We start from the raw sequence: 16737 nt of genomic DNA on the forward strand, positions 1-16737 counted from the left end.
TACAAACAGGGATGTACTCAATGAATGAGAGTGAGTGTGGAACACGCCACTCAACAGTAACACGATGAAAGGGACTTTTTAAGGAGACCAGCTTGGACGCGCACGCAGCACAGACAGGGAATGGGACACAGCACTAGAAATGACAACAGCTGGAGGCTCTACAGTCAGCCAGGCTGGACAGAGAATTGGCTGGACAGTTGGGGATGCTGGTAACAACAGAGCACGTCCTCTGTGCTGGTTACTGTCTCGACAGCATCACCATAACCCTACAACACAGATCCTTTTTATTCCCCGCCCCCATTCTGTAAATGAGGAAAATGAGGCACAGAAGGGTTAAGTGACTTGCTTAGGGTCTCACGTAGCTAATAAGTGGCAGAGGCAGGATTCCAGCCCCAGCTGCCTGGGGCCAGAGTCCACGTTCTCCATTACAGGGCCGTATGGCCTCTCCACACCTGAAGAGAAAGAGAATGGGGTTCTAAAGAGGGCAACCTATATGCTGCAGTTCAGGAGATGGTATTCTTTTCAATGTCCTGAAATTGCCTGAGAAAGTGAAAAGCGGCCCCTGGTCTGGAGGCTGGCACCCACGGCTGGGCTGTGGTGTCCTCCTGTTAAACATGAATAGTTTCACACAACACACACATCGGACAAGACTCCTGTGACCACAATGGATCAAGACAGAAACAAGACCCCTCTGTAATTATGTTTGAACACAGACAAAGCAAGAACACTGTCCAGGACACAAAAATAACCAAACACCTCCATCCTGGCTAATGAGTGACTTCTGTTTTTTAGTCTCAACTTAATCCTCCTGCATGATGGATAAGAATTATCAAGATACCCAATCATAGGGTTACACCTGCTTCCTGACAGTGTCCAATCTGGAGCAAAGCTCCGCTTCCTTGGACCCTCCCTCAAATCACCTAACACAAGCCCAAATTCTATGATCAATACTTCCTGACACCCCATTCTGACAACTCCCCCTTGTGTGTCTTCTCCCTCTTGGCAACTGGACACGAACCCAATTTGTCCAATCCCAAGTGGGTTCCTGATGGTCTTTGGATGGAAGTCACTGACAAGTCATTGGAAACCCCAGTATTTCAGTATCCAAGCTGTTTCCCAGACTGCCTCTCCCAGTCAGAAGCGAGATCTTGGTCAGGCTGTACCATGGTTGGGATTCTCAGAAAGAATCACTATAATCGTCTTTGGGTTTCCCTAATCTCGATAGAAAAGGGAAAGAATTCTCCGTTAAAGTGAGGGTGAAATGTTCAGATCCACATCAATGAATTGTTAGGAAGCATCAATACTAGAACATGCAGCCATGTCTAGCATGGTGACTAGCAGAAAGAACTCAGACTGCAATTCTTTTTTTTTTTTTTTTTTCCGTACGCGGGCCTCTCACTGTTGTGGCCTCTCCCGTTGCGGAGCACAGGCTCCGGACGCGCAGGCTCAGCGGCCTCCGCGGCCTGTGGGATCTTCCCGGACCGGGGCACGAACCCACGTCCCCTGAATCAGCAGGCGGACTCTCAACCACTGTGCCACCGGAGAAGCCCTGCAATTCTTAATTTGTTTAATTTACTGTGATTTCAGCAGTGCTCAAATCATTTTAAAAAATGCATCCAGATTATTGGCTTCTATTCTATTAAAATAAGACTCAAATTACGGGATATAGGTGAAAAATGAGTGCCCTCATATCATACATGAAGCTTACTATTCTACGAATTAAATATTATAAAAATCAACCTGTGTAATATTTTTTAAATTTTTTCTTACGTTTAACACAGGATTAGGCATCTCTCAGAATACAAATACACAAATGACTAATAAACACATCACTGCAAATCAAAGGAGTGCAAATAAACATGCAGGTTTCTACCTATCAGAGTGCCAAAAAAAGTTTTAAGTATAATCTCCAGTAGTGGCATGAGGAAATAGGCACTTCATACACTATCCTCGTGAGTATAAACTGCCATAACATTTTCGAAGACTATTAGAGGTACCTACCAAAAGTTTAAATGGCCAAACCCTTGGACCTAGCAATTACACTTCTAGGTGTTGATGTCACATCAGTGATCACTCAGATGTGCCAAGACAGGCATGGCTTGGTTCATTATGGAACTGCTTGAAATGGCAAAAACCTGCAACAAATGAAATCTACCTTGGCAGGGACTGATTGGATAAATATGGATAAAGCCACATTGAGGTACTAGGACGTCTTTAAAGAAAGTACGACAGACCTTCAGATGAATTGAAATGGAAGGACTTTCATGTCTATGAGAAGGAGATATCATTTCTGTGAAGATACTAAAGAATAATTTTGATACCCTTAGAGATGGCTTGATAAAATCCTTTTGCCCAAAGGCCTGGAAATGCAATGGAAAATTATACCTCTCAGGGTCTCTTTCCCATAATAAATCTAAGACGTATCTTACGAGTGCTCAGTAACTATTGATTATTGTGATGGTTGATGATGATGATGGTGAAGAGAGAAATGGTGAAGATTCTATGCCCCCAAAGAATTAGAAGACTATTATCCCTAAAAGATCTTACTTTGCCTAACAGTTACTTCTGTTAGGCAACAAATTAGCAGTGCTTATTTTGTCTCCTTGTACCTCTGTCAACTTTCCTAAATTCCTTCAAATGCTTTTTGGGCCGTGGGTCTGGGGTCAGTGGTGGGTCGGGCCATTAGATGTTGAAAGGGCAAGGTGATCAGTAAGTCACACTCCCATCCCCTCCCTGCCTGACCTGGCACTGGCAGCGTAATCTGTGAGAGGATCTGCCTTTGTGCCATCACATTGGAATGAGGTGCCGAGCAGAGCATCTTCCCAAGGAATTGTGTTGACAGATTGGTCAGTCACCTTGAGGTCAGCCCCCTCATACTTCATAACGCAAACCTGGCAGCGAGAGGTTGAGGAAAAGACTGACTTTTTTGATCACAGACACTTTCAAGATAAGTTAGTGGATCTTAAACTGTGGTCCTTGGACCTTCGCAAGTAATTGCTAAGAATACAGAGTCTCAAGACCCCATTCCCTACCTCCAAATCAGAATTTGATGGGGGAAGCTGGAGTCAGGCATGGGAGCCAGCATGTTAAACAAGCACTCAAGAAGATTCCTTTGTGCCCTGAAGCTTGGGGACAACTGAGGAAGACCTTGGTGATATTTTGCCCACAGGCAAGTCTTTCAGGATCCCACGATGACTGATTACATCTTTGCGTGAAGCATTTTTGCAACGTCAAGTAAACTTATGTCTCCATTACTCTGGTGTAGAGAATAATTAGAAATAAATGAAGCTTTCTTCTGGCGATATCAGACAGAAGACAACTCCAAAAACAACATTCGGAAGAGAAATAAGAAAATTTCAAGGCGTAGTGTGTAGATACATGCCATTTACTGATAGTTAGCAAACATTTATTAAACAGCTCAGATATATAGATATATAGATATATAAGAATTTATCCAAAAAAATTTTTAAACTTGAAAAAAATTACCCTTAGTTCCGAGATTTCCTCTCTATTTATATTTATTTGTAACATACCATAGACACAGCCTCCAAGTCCTCAGTGATGACTTTTCATTCTTCCAGGCTTCACGTACCAGAAAGGCCCAGGCAGGGAAGGCCTTCTCCCAGCTCCAGAATAGCGTGTCTGAAGCATCCCTCGACTGCCCGTGTAGACGGCCCCTGCTCATTGAGGTCAGTAGCACCTGGCTGTACCTCTCAAAGCCCCGGTGTGCCTGAGACACCGGCCCAGCTCCTGACTTCCATCAGACTTGAGCACAGGTTTTCCTCTCTGTCCCTCTGCATCCAAGTCAGGCATGATTCTAGGTCCCTGCAAGGTCCGTCCCACAGCCCAGCCTCAGCGTTGCACCAGCCCCTCCACAGTGACGTCCTCCTCCCCTCCGCGTCAGCTTCAAGGTTCCATCTGTCTTCTCTCAGCCCTTTGAAACCTTAAACACCAGTACTGCACCCCAACCACGAACTCAATGCCTTCAGGCTTTCTCCTCCTTTGAAAACCGCTGCACTTTCCATCAATTCCATGGCAGTCCTCGCGCATGTCATTTTCAGCCTCCTCCTGTTTCTGCCTCTCCCCTCCCGGCCTCACCCCCATGGCCCACCACTACAGCCACTCTCTTATGCTCAAGCTCCCTCACCACGGTCACCTATTGCAATGGCTCAACAAAATCCAATTGTATTTATTTATTTATTACTATTTATTTATGACAAACATTCCACACCTGTGATCCTTTTCAGTCAGAAGTTCTTTGAGAGGATGCCTTTGGCCTTGGCCAGTCAAAGAATGGAGTCATCTGACTTCCCCCACCCTGTGAATGCCCACGCAGATAGTGTAGGTTTTAAACAGGCTGTTGAACCTGCTTGTCACCTTGTCAACCTCGGCCACGTTCACCTGGATGGACGCTTGGTCCTTGGCGCCGATGATGCGGTTGCTGGCAGAGCGTTTTCGCTGCACGTACAGATCCACAAACTCGCCGGTGTCATTCTGCATGCTGACGGCGCATCTGGTGGCACCATGAGGACCGTGAGAGCAGAAACCAAAATCCAAATTTTAGATCTCCACACCCCCATCCAAGATTTCCGGGTGTCTCTGTTAGGATGTCCGGCAGACACCCCCCACTCAGCGCATCCACACTGAGAGTACTCCCTCAGCGATGCCAGCCATAGCTAGTGCCACTCTGGCATTAACAGCGGTAGTGATGACAACGAAATTCACAGCTAAACGTACCTTGGATGCTACAACAGGCATTGTAACCCTATTAATGGCACTTTCACCCTTGCAATAAGCCCTCTCTTATAGGTGAAGTGACTGAGGCTCAGAGAATTGGTGTAATTTATCCAGACCTAAGTGGGTGACTCAAACCTAGACTCATCTGATCTCTACAAAATCTTCACCGGTCCCCTAAACTAGAAACCTGAGAGTTGGTTCAGTGCCTCCTCCTGCCTCTTCCCACATCACTAGGTCCTACTGTCTCTACCTCATTCCTTCCTGCCCACCCCTCCATCTGCCCGTCTCTGTCCATCCTCATAATACTTCTTGGTCCTTATCATTAGCTCTTAATGTCTGGATTGCTGAAGAAACCTCCAGTTTCTATCTCTCAATCTACCCTCCGGTCCGCTGTCCCAGGACATTTCCTGAAGCCTAAATCTGTACACTTTCCAACAGGCTTCTTGGCAAAGAGAAATCATGATAGGGCCACATCTCAGAGCTATGACACTCCAAGAAGCTATGACACTGCAAGACACGTTGTCCACGTGTAACCCCCCCATACACATTTACTTATTCATTATCAGTCGCTGACTTGACAAATAGAGATGAAGAGACTATAAAGAGTCCATAAAACAGAGAATAAAAAGAGAATAAAACAGAGATGAAGACACAGTCCTTAAGAACTGCCTGGAGAACTTCACAGAAATTCTGGTGCCTGGGCGTCACTCACCCCCAGAGAATTTGATTCAGGGAGACTGGAGAAGGGCCAGGGGACTTGCACTTTGAACATTATTCTGTTGCAGGGGCTTCCCGAACTGCATTTAGTGAAACAGTGACACTGAAGAGGCATCTTCCAAAGGCAATGACAATGCGGGGAAATAAGGCCAACACACGGCCCTTCGGGAACACAGAGGAGAGGCTCAGAACTCAGAATAAGTGTGCGATGGGGATGGTGAGGGTGACAAAATCTTCCTGGAGGAGCTGAGCCCTAGGATGGCAGGTGGGGTGTGGGAGCAGAAAGGGTCTCCCCTTCACACACACACACACACACACACACACACACATACACACCTCAGCAGGTAAGCTAGTCTTTGCTGAATCATCGCCCTTATTTGAGGCTGTCTTTGGTGTTCATCTGAGCCTAATTGAACTGATAAGGAAGAGTTGCGGGGTCTACATAGGGCCTATGGCTGGCCAAGGCTGAACCTAGAATAGCTTAGCTTCTGACACTTGATGACAGGGGTGGATGTTGTGGAAGGGAAGTGGGCCAACTATCCAGACACTTGTTTTCTTGGCCTGCTTGCCACTGACTAGCTGTGTCACTCTGGGCAGCTCATTTAATCTTTCAGAGGGCAGGAGAGAGGTAGAGGCAACAGGACCTAGTGATGAGAGAGGGAGAGAGAGAGACATCATTGGTACCTGGGACCCGTTTCCCCCATGACACAGACTTCTAGAAGGCAAGAAGCCCTCATCATTATATTCTCCATTATATCCCTAGGGTCAGACTATACTAGGTTTCCTCCCCCCCGCCCCCCAAAAAGCAAAAAACTAACATCAAAATAATAATATTAGGACCCGTGGTAAATTTCTCCCTCAATTCTCAGAATCAGGAATAACTTTCTTCAGGAAAACCAGCCAGACTTGTTTTATTCTTATTATTTTTTAATTTATGTTATTGAAATATAGCCGATTTACAATGCTGTGTTAATTTCTACTGTACAGTAAAGTGACTCAGTCATATGTATATATATATATAAATATATATATATATATATATTACTTTTCCATTGTGGTTTATCATAGGATATTGAATATAGTTCCCTGTGCTCTACAGTAGAACCTTGCTGTTTATCCAAAACCAGACTTGTTTTAAATTTCATGGATACTGCAAATCCCGTGACCACGTTTAACTTTCATTTTCTTCCTACCCCTTATCACAACCTGAAATTACCTTGCTGGGGTATTTATTTGCTTGCTGGGCTTGGTGCCGCAGTGCCTGGCTCAGAGATAAGGAGAGACTGTTTCTCTTTTCTTCTCACACATGATGCATGGCTGCCGGCTCTGCATCCCGTCCACAGGCTGGGGGCCATCTCTACCCTGGCTTCATCCTTTCCTATTCTTATTTTCCCTACTTATTATTTTGTATCTTGTTGTGTTGTCTGTATTTTTGAAAATCACCCTGAATCCTTCTGGAATAAGGCCAGGTACAAACAAGTATATTATTAATTATCAGCATTCTCTTTCAGAGACCAATGAACTCCTTTATTCAAGTCATGCTTTTGTTAGCGCAAAGGAGCAAAGAAAGACAATTGTTACCAGTTAGAATTAGTGCAAGGGAGGAAATAAGCAGGAAAACAGGGAAGGAGGGCAGCGTTTATACAGGAAGGTGCAGGCAAGGCCTCTGAGGAGGTGACGCTTAAGCAGGGATCAGGAGGACGAGACGATGTCGGGGAGGTCATCCCAGGTGAGCAGCACAGAGGAACAAGCTGTGTGGGTTTCGGGAGGGACAGAAGGATGGTGTGTGAGAGGGAGGGGAAAGGTAGCAAGGGAAGGCAGGGGAAAGGCAGCAGGCCGGCCAGGCGGGGAGGGCCTTGCCAGCCAGGGACGTAGATGTTGGTCTCAGTGCAATGGGAGAGCCCCGCTTGTGCCTGGAAGTGACAGGTTCTGTTTCTAAAAGGTTACATCAATACCATGGAATACCACTCAGAATACAAAGGAACAACTATTGATACACGCAATGACTTGGATGGATCCCAAGGGTATTATGCTGAGTGAAAAAGAAAAGCTGATCTCTAAGGGTCAGATGGTTCCATTCATAGAACATTATCAAAATGACAACGTGATAGAGATGGAGTTATAGACAATTATAGAGTGGTTGCCAGGGGTTAGGGGGAGAAGACTGGGTGTGACGATAAAGCACAAGGAAGATCTCGTGGTGATGGAACTGTTCTGTATCTTAATTGTGGTGGTGGTTACATGAATCTACACGTGGTAGAGTTACACCCACCCACCCACTCACACACACATCCCACACTCAAGTGAGTGCCGGTCTGGGACTTCCCTGGCAGTCACTGCAGGAGGCCCGGGTTCGATGCCTTGTTGGGGAACTAAGATCCCGCATGCCATGCGGAGCGGCCACAAATTTAAAAAAATAATGATAAAATAAAATTAAAAAAAGAAAGCAAATGAGTGCAGGCCAAACTAGTGAAATCTTGATAAACTCCATGGATGACATCCATGTCAATTTCCTGGTATTGATAGCACAATAGGTCACACAAGATGTTAACACTGGGGCAACTGGATGAAGCGTGCCCTAGAGAACTCTCTGTACTATTTTTGCAACTTCCTGTGAATCTGCAATCATTTCAGATAAACAGTTTTTTTTAAAAAAGTTCATGGTCTTTGTGTGGGAAGGAAGAGTGGATGTAAGTGGTCCAGCTATCCCTAAAGACTTGATGGAAGTGGGACAGAGTAGTGACAGTGGAGGTATGGGGCTTGGAGGGAAGGGAGAGAACTTTTGAGGCTGCTGATGGAATGGGTCTAGGGGTGGAGGAAAGGGAGGAAAAGAGAGTCAAGAATAACCCTCAGGTCTTGGACCTCAGTAACTGGATGGATGGTGGTGCCAGCAATTACTGAAACGGTGGAAAAGGGAGGAAGACTCGGCTGTGCGTGTAGCACAACTTTTTCTTTAGTTCATTGTGAAAAAGTTCACATAAAGAAAAATGCTTTAAAATGTACACAGACAATTTAACAAATTATTCTAACATATGTATGTAATCTCTACCCAGATCAAGAAATAGAACCCTGCAAACGACTCACCCCACCAACGTTCTTCCTGATCAGATACCCCCTCCCCACAGAGGTAACTGATATCCTGATTTTTAGAGTATTGCTCCCTTGATTTTCTTTCCAGTTTATCCCCCGCAGTACACATCAGCCAAGTTCTGTTTGAATTGCCATGAGACAGCCATGTGAATGTCTGAATACAAAGAGCTCTAAACTTCTAACACCTTCGGAGGGCCTTGGAATGTGGTCAAGTCTTCACATCCTTTAAAGCTATTTCCTTTTTGAGGCTGGAAGGAGAGCCATCCATGACAACATCACGTATGCTTCAAAATTATAAATACTTAAAGAAGATGGTGAGATAGGAGCTCCCTGGTGGTCTAGTGGTTAGGACACGGTGCTTTCACTGCCGTGGCTCCGAGTTCAATCCCTGGTCAGGGAAGTAAGATCCTGCAAGCCACGCAGCGTGGCCAAAAAAATAAAAATGATAAAGATGGTGAGAGTTTTCAGGGCTTTGCTGCAAAGATGTCTTTCTGCTTTGCTATTTCCTTTGCTACTTGTGAAGTCTTAAATGTCAAGTTAATTTCCAGAAAAATAACATGACTCAATAGATCAGAGGGTGTGCAAAAGAGCTGTTTCTGCAGAAGTGTGAGTTCTTTGAGTTCTCAGGACCAGGAGATGTGAACAGCTAAAATTACGCGCTCTTCCTCCCCTGACTGCCCTGGGACAGGAGCCTTCTCCCCAGTTCTGACAGCATTGATCTCATTGGAATGACAAGGCCCACCCATGTGGCCAAACGAAGGGCTCTGTCTAGGTAAGGCATTTACACCGATATTGCCACTAATAATCATAAAGATAGGGTTGTTGGGCTGCTGGTGTCACAAAGCCCAGGTCCCCTAGTGTTAACTCAGAGGACACTGTTGGGCCAGAGAGGCAAAGCAGGTTCTCTCTGGCTGCAGAACAGGGTGGGGAATCTAACCTGTAATTCTTTTTTTTTTTTTTTAACATCTTTATTGGAGTATAATTGCTTTACAATGTTGTGTTAGTTTCTGCTGTATAACAAAGTGAATCAGCTATACATATACATATGTTCCCATATCCCCTCCCTCTTGCGTCTCCCTCCCACCCTCCCTATCCCACCCCTCTAGGTGGTCACAAACCACCGAGCTGATCTCCCTGTGCTATGCGGCTGCTTCCCACTAGCTATCTATTTTACGTTTGGTAGTGTATATACGTCCATGCCACTCTCTCACTTTGTCACACCTTACCCTTCCCCCGCCCCATGACCTGTAATTCTGAGGCAACTCCTTCAAAAGTTCCTTCAGACAGTGCCTTAGGCCAACCATACCCTGAAGTGAGGCCCTTACCTAAATGCTGCAGGTTATCTTTTTCCTCAAAGACTTTCTCACCGCAGCTGCTTAAAGCATCGCTCTTTAGTTTCCTCCAAGCACGCTGCTTCTTGGAAGCCCTTCTGTGTTTATCATCCTTCATCACTGTTACTCTGCAGCATCCAGAATCCCTTGTATTTATGTCTCACAGGCTTGAACCCACGTAGTAATACCAGGTCCCCCCAATAACTAGAAGCCAGACATTGAATAATCTATTACTGTGCTAATGAATCATGACCTACGTGCACAAATATTTTTTTGAGCACAAATGTCTTGTGTACATATTTTTATGTGCCCACGCAAAGAAGATGCTAAGGTATCCCTGTTCTGTGTCCATTTTGTGAGCTCTGAGTAATCTAAGGACAAATTCCTGGGTCAAGGGATTTGCTCTTTCTCTGCTTCCCGCCACGTTAAAAGCAGGGGGACTTGGGGACCCCAAGGCAAGTGGAGGGCACATAGGACTCTTTTGAGCCAACAGGGACCCGGACTGGGAGTGGAGTGGGTACACTGGGGATGCTTGGAGATGAATCTACCTCTCTCCTTCTCTAGCTGCATAACTTGGACAACTTTCTCAAACTTTCTGTGCCCGGATTCCTCATTTTGTAAAATAGCAATATAGTTACTAGCGCCTAATTTACAGGTATTTTGTTTTTCTATTTTTTATTTTTTGGCCTTGCCACGCAGCTTGTGGGATCTTCTTTCCCCAGCCAGGGGTTGAACCTGAGCCGTGGCAGTGAAAGCGCCAAGTCCTAACGACTGGACGGCCAGGGAATTCCCTATAGTTACTTTATAAGAGCTAATTCAGATAAAAAATTCAGCACAGGGCCAGACACGCAGTAAGCACTTCTTAGCTCATGCCACGTAGTATCTATCATTTACTATGGGGTGCCAGACACTTTGAAAACACCCTGCCAGGCTTACTTCCTTTCATCCTCACGACAGCCTTGGGAGGGAGCTCCCATTATCAAGCCCATCCTACAGAGGAGGACATTAAGGCTTAACTTGCCCTGGGAATTCTCTGGCTGTCCTGTGGTTAGGACTCTGCATTTTCATCGCGGTGGCCCGGATTCAATCCCTGGTCAGGGAACTAAGATCCTGCAAGCCGTGCAGCTCGGCAAAAAAAAAAAAAAAAGTAACTTGCCCTAAGTTGCACAGCTAAAGAACTGAGGCACTGAGTATCAAACCCAGGCTGACTTTGCCACTCTGCTTCGTGGCCTCCAGCACCACTACTGAATTCAGTTCAGTTACTGGCTTCTGGCAGCTGTTGTCGGTCCCAGCTCTGTGCTGGCCCGGGGCACTGCTCCAGCCCTCAGCTGAGAAAGCCAACAGTGTGGCACATTTCCAAGAGTGCCGATGGCAGTGCCCATTCTAGCAAGGACATTTATATTTTACATACCACTTAGTGAATTTTACCTGTTCTACCGGAAACAACTGGTAATGCCCAGCTCAATAGACCCTGGAGCTCAAGGGCAATATTAATGGGGAAATTCCCGGCTGCTTCTGCACATGGTTCTTCTCTCTCCTGCCCCACAGAGACCACAGCAGACATCTGTGAGCGTTTTTTTCTGAGCCAGAAACCGTGTTAAGGATTGGGAATTTGGGGGACTTCCCTGGTGGTGCAGTGGTTAAGATTCCACGATCCCAATGCAGGGGGCTTGGGTTCGATCCCTGGTCAGGGAACTAAGACCCTGCATGCCACATGGCATGGCCAAAAAAAAAAAAAAAAAAAAAAAAAAAAAAATGGGGCAGAGGCAAACTCGCAGTTATAGAATGGATAAACAACAAAGTCCTGTATAACACAGGGAACTATATTCCATATCCTGTGATAAACCATAATGGAAAAGAATATGAAAAAGATTATATGTATACATATATGTATAACTGAATCACTTTGCTGTACAGCAGAAATTAACACAATGTAAATCAACTATACTCCAGTAAAATAAATTAAAAAAAAAAAAGAATCCACATACACTGTCCATTTAATCCTCCCGGTGTTCTCATATGAAAACCAGCTATTATTATCCTAGTAGGGTCAAGTCCTGGTCCAGAATCACACAACAGTAACAGAGGCAGGATCTAAACCCAACTCTCTAGGTTTTGATCAGTGTGCTGTAGCATCACCTGAGAAAAGTGAGTTTGTTCCACATTTTATCACCTTACATGTCAGCAACAACACAAAGCACTTTTATGTTATTTTTTTTCTTTTTTCACTTACAACATTACATCCAATGGGTGGGTCAAAATGTGATATGAAAACACGATTCTTATGATCTGAAAATTTACTGATTTTAAAATTAGGGTGCTCTGATGAACTCTAATACAAGGATGATTAACAGTCAATTTTAACTACATTTCCCCTGAATAGGTAACAAAAACCTATGTGAAATTTTTTATTTTTTATTTTTTTTTTATGGCTGCGTTGGGTCTTTGTTGCTGTGTGCAGGCTTTCTCTAGTTGCGGTGATGGGGGGCTACTCTTCATTGCAGTGCGCAGGCTTCTCATTGCAGTGGTTTCTCTTGTGGAGCACGGGCTGTAGGTGCGCAGGCTTCAGTAGTTGTGGCACGTGGGCTCAGTAGTTGTGGCTCACGGGCACTAGACTGCAGGCTCAGTAGTTGTGGCGCACGGGTTTAGTTGCTCTGCGGCATGTGGGATCTTCTCAGACCAGGGCTCGAACCTGTGTACCCTGCATTGACAGGCAGATTCTTAACCACTGCACCACCAGGGAAGTCCCTGAAATGTTTTTAAAAGTTCAATGTTTAACGCAACAGTCAGTGCCTCCACACCTTTTTTTTTTTTTTTTTTTTTTTTTTTAATCTGATGAAAGCCATGGACACTTTCTCCAGAAACGTGGATTTTACATGCAAAAAAAAATCATATCTGTGCCATCAAGGAGTTCTCAGAGCCCCTGAGGCTCATCCATTCACCCCAATGATAAGAGTTGTTCTACAGATTTACAAATGGGGAAATCCTTTGTGAAGCAAACATTGTTCCTCTGACTTGCATTTTATAACTGTCTCTCTTTCTCTCTCTCTCTGTCTCTCCCTCTATACACACACACATCACAGTATATTCACTCATGAACTGTCGACCATCATGTTTATTTATCATCAGAGTAGCTTCCCCTTTTTTATATTCTGTGTTGCAAACAAATGTTACCATAACAAGCCCTTGAATCTCCCAAAACACGAATTAAACAAAATTTTAGCTACATCGTTTGGCTAAACTGATACTGCAACTAATGTGCAGATCTTTCATTTTCAACCTGATTTTGTCTTTGAATTGGTTTGTAGGTTTCTTGCAAAATGTCAATGTGTTCAGTATTGCTATAGTCCTAGAACCATAGAACCAGATCGATTTGAGGGAACAGTTGGGGGATAGTTTCCACCCTTGCTACAGAAGTGGCCCACTTGTTCACCTAAGAGATACAAACTGTTGACAATATAGTCATCTCTTTTGGTTACTACTTGCAGGGGACTTTGGGTTTAAAAGTGTTTCACACACTTCACTTACAGCATGATATTTAATGGGTGGGTCAAAATTTGATGTGAGAGCACAACTCTTATGATCTCCAAATTTACCAGACTTGCATTTATAATTATGGTGCTAATTGATGAGCTATAATATGGTATAATATGGTGTGACTCTGAGATTATGCTGTGGTTATAATCTTTACCCAAGGTCACTTAAAAAGCGATTGTGCACTGCCTATTCCATGTATATTATTGCTAATCCTCACAACAGTCCTGTAATGGATCAGAATGCCAAATTTACAGATGAAGAAACTGAGGACCAGAGAATTTAAGGATCTTGCCCAAGATCACACAGCTAGGAAGTGACCCATGATTTGTTTGGCTTAAAAGCCCACTCTTTTTCAGCTACCACATTGCCCTTCTGGCTTTGGCCTCAATTTGGACCCGGACTCGTGTTTATAGGGTATCTCTCCTTGCAAGTGGAGGGAGTGTTCTTTTTATCCTTAAACAGGGCTGCCTTTACTGAAACTCCTTATGTCCCTAAAACTTGAAGTTGACACAAAGGGGATCCTCCAGGGGAACTAGCAGAGGATTTTTTAGGTTGATGTCTTTAACATTGCCACACAATCTGTTTATTTTTAGGGTAAGCAAGGAATTTGGCAATTTAATTTAGAGCATTTTTTTTTAACCTAAGCACATGCATGGCTAGAATCAGATTCTAAATTGTAAGTGTAGACCCTACATTCCATATATGCCTAAAAATTTTTTTGTCCATAAGAATCATTCCAAAATGGATAATTAAGTCCAAGATTTTCTCCCATTGGCCCACTTTTGCTCTGTTAGGTAACATGAACCTGTCCCGGAAAATAAAAGCCTCCAGTACCAGACAACCACCTGCTTTCATTGATAGACAAGCAAAGCAAGACCTGGCCTTTCCCATCAGGAGATAATTAAGCAACTGGATGGTTTCAGTTTGTGTCAAGAGTCACCCTGTTCCTTTGATCTGTTCTTCAGTTAAGGTACATCACGGATCTTAGGGGTCATGGGAGAAGCGGGGCAGGGCAAGAGAGAAATTTCAGTCCACCTTGAAGTGTGAAGTGTTTGCTTTTCACCAGACATCTCATCTCACTTCCTCTCTAGTGAAAATCTACCCTCCATATTCCTTAATGAACCCACCCTGGCATTCTTCAGCTGCCTTTCCCAAAACTTTAGGAAGCTCCAAATGAAGTGATTTCTTTCTAAAATACCATGAAACCTGTGTATTCTAAAACACGCTGGGAGTTTTTTGGAGGCTTTTCTGATTTTTTTTTTTTTTTTTTGTATGTGGAAAGTTTTTTGTTATCAATCTAGATGCAGCATCTCTGTACTACTGAAAATTGTCTTCATTATAATTTAAGTAAAAGTCACAGCATTTTATTTAACCCCTCAATTACAACTCCCCTCTTTATCCCTTACTCCATGAAGATTACCACAAATTGAGGGGCCTACACGTACACCTATGCAAAAAAGAGGGCTTTTATCTGGCTTGGGAGGCTGAGGGGAAATGTTAAAGGAGATTTCCACTGACTATTTCTAGCCTTAAAACTTTCTTCTTATCTTTTCTGCCTCCTATGTTTTCATACCATTGACAGCGCAGTAAAATTTGAAATTCTCTCTTTGTGCATCTTTGTGTCACCCCCAACTGCAAGACCCTGAGGCCCCATTAATTTCAAAGAGATTAGGCAGAGCAGAGATGAGGCACTAGGGAACCAGAGCCACGATCCCAGGAATCCTCACCCCCCATCTCAGGAATCCTGCCCCCACCCTTCTTAATTTGGTTGTCAAAAGTACTTTCATCCTAATTTTAGAAATCAGAAATCCTAGAAAAGAGCAGAGATGTCACTAGTAGCTTTGTGGAAGTGGTAGCCCGTAGACAAAAACATGGGCTCTCTAGGACTCAAGGTTTCTATTTTTTACCCTGTACAACTGTGAAATAAAATATTTGCTGTTACAGCACTATTAAAATATGTGTGTGTGTGTGTATATATATATATATATATATATATATGTATTTGCTGTTACAATTTGAAGGTGACACTGATTCAAGTGATTAGCTACTCATTGTAGACTGAAACGTGGCGCTATTGCTTTCTGATGTGCAGATATGGTTTTCTGGGGACCTGAGAGTGTGATCTTTATGTCCCCCCCGTGCTCCCACCTCCTACCCCCGTACCGCCAACAGGGCAATGTCTTTGCTCCAAGAGTTGAGACATTTCATTTTCCAAGAGTAGAATGCCAGCTTCGATGCCAGCTTCAACATCTCCTGGGCTGTGTGGGCTTGCCGACGTTCTTGGACCTCTCTGGACTTTAGCTGCCATCAGTAAATGAGGGTGGTGTCCAGGGGAGCTGTGTGAGAGGTAAGAGAGTGGATGACAGATCTGGCTGCCTTGTCTCCACACAGGTCCCTGTTGGGGAAGCAGCAGGGTTCCTCTGAAGGAAACTTGCTCTCCCTAAGGTCTCCCTCTGCCACTCACTTTATCCAGCAGTTGGAGGAAGTTTACCCGAGGAAGCAATTTGGTCGTGCCCTTATAGCGGGTCACCCTGTCATATGTTTGAGCATTGACCACACAGTTTTGTTTTTTTTTTTTGCGGTACGAGGGCCTCTCACTGCTGTGGCCTCTCCCGTTGCGGAGCACAGGCTCCGGACGCGCAGGCTCAGCGGCCACGGCTCACGGGCCCAGCCGCTCCGCGGCACGTGGGATCCTCCCGGACCGGGGCACGAACCCGTGTCCCCTGCATCAGCAGGCGGACTCTCAACCACTGCGCCACCAGGGAAGCCCCCCAACTAACTTTTGATGCTGTTGTGATTTATCCAGGCCCTAACAGCGCCTACACAAAACAGAGAACAAGGTCAGGGGCTAGGATGATAAATGCATAGGGATCTGCAGAACCTCCAGTCTGGGTACCAGCCTTCATAAACTTTTTTTTTTTTTTTTTAAAGAAACTATTCACCGATGATCTGAATCAATGTTTAAAATATGCGAGCTCCATCTCTCCAGCGCTCCTTTTGTAATCTTCTCGTTTTTCATTTCCATGAGGAGAATCCTAATATCAAGTATAGATTCAAATAACCACCAAGAGAAGTCCATTTTTATTGAATGTTGAGTGTCTATACTATTTGTGAGGTACACTGAACTACATGAGGACCAAAAAAGGCTTGGGCATAGTTTGAATGACAGCTGGGGAGATGCTACATAGTGGCACGTATTTTAGCGAGACAATTTGGAAAGTCTGATATCCCTATTTTCTCTTCCTGGGTTTGTTCCTGGATTTGAAACTCCCTGGGTTATATTTGATAGCACATAAACATCTGCTCAAAGCAATACTTTGAAAAG

General features: G+C 44.4%; 1 pseudogene; it reads right to left on the reverse strand.

Annotated features, from left to right (window-relative positions):
- Positions 1–4247: 4247 nt before the first annotated feature.
- Positions 4248–4500, reverse strand: LOC103069226 (40S ribosomal protein S21 pseudogene; annotated as a pseudogene).
- Positions 4501–16737: the final 12237 nt, after the last annotated feature.

The sequence above is a fragment of the Lipotes vexillifer genome, unplaced genomic scaffold (assembly GCF_000442215.2).
Source record: "Lipotes vexillifer unplaced genomic scaffold, Lipotes_vexillifer_v1.1 scaffold1158, whole genome shotgun sequence".
In the NCBI taxonomy this organism is placed as follows: domain Eukaryota; kingdom Metazoa; phylum Chordata; class Mammalia; order Artiodactyla; family Lipotidae; genus Lipotes; species Lipotes vexillifer.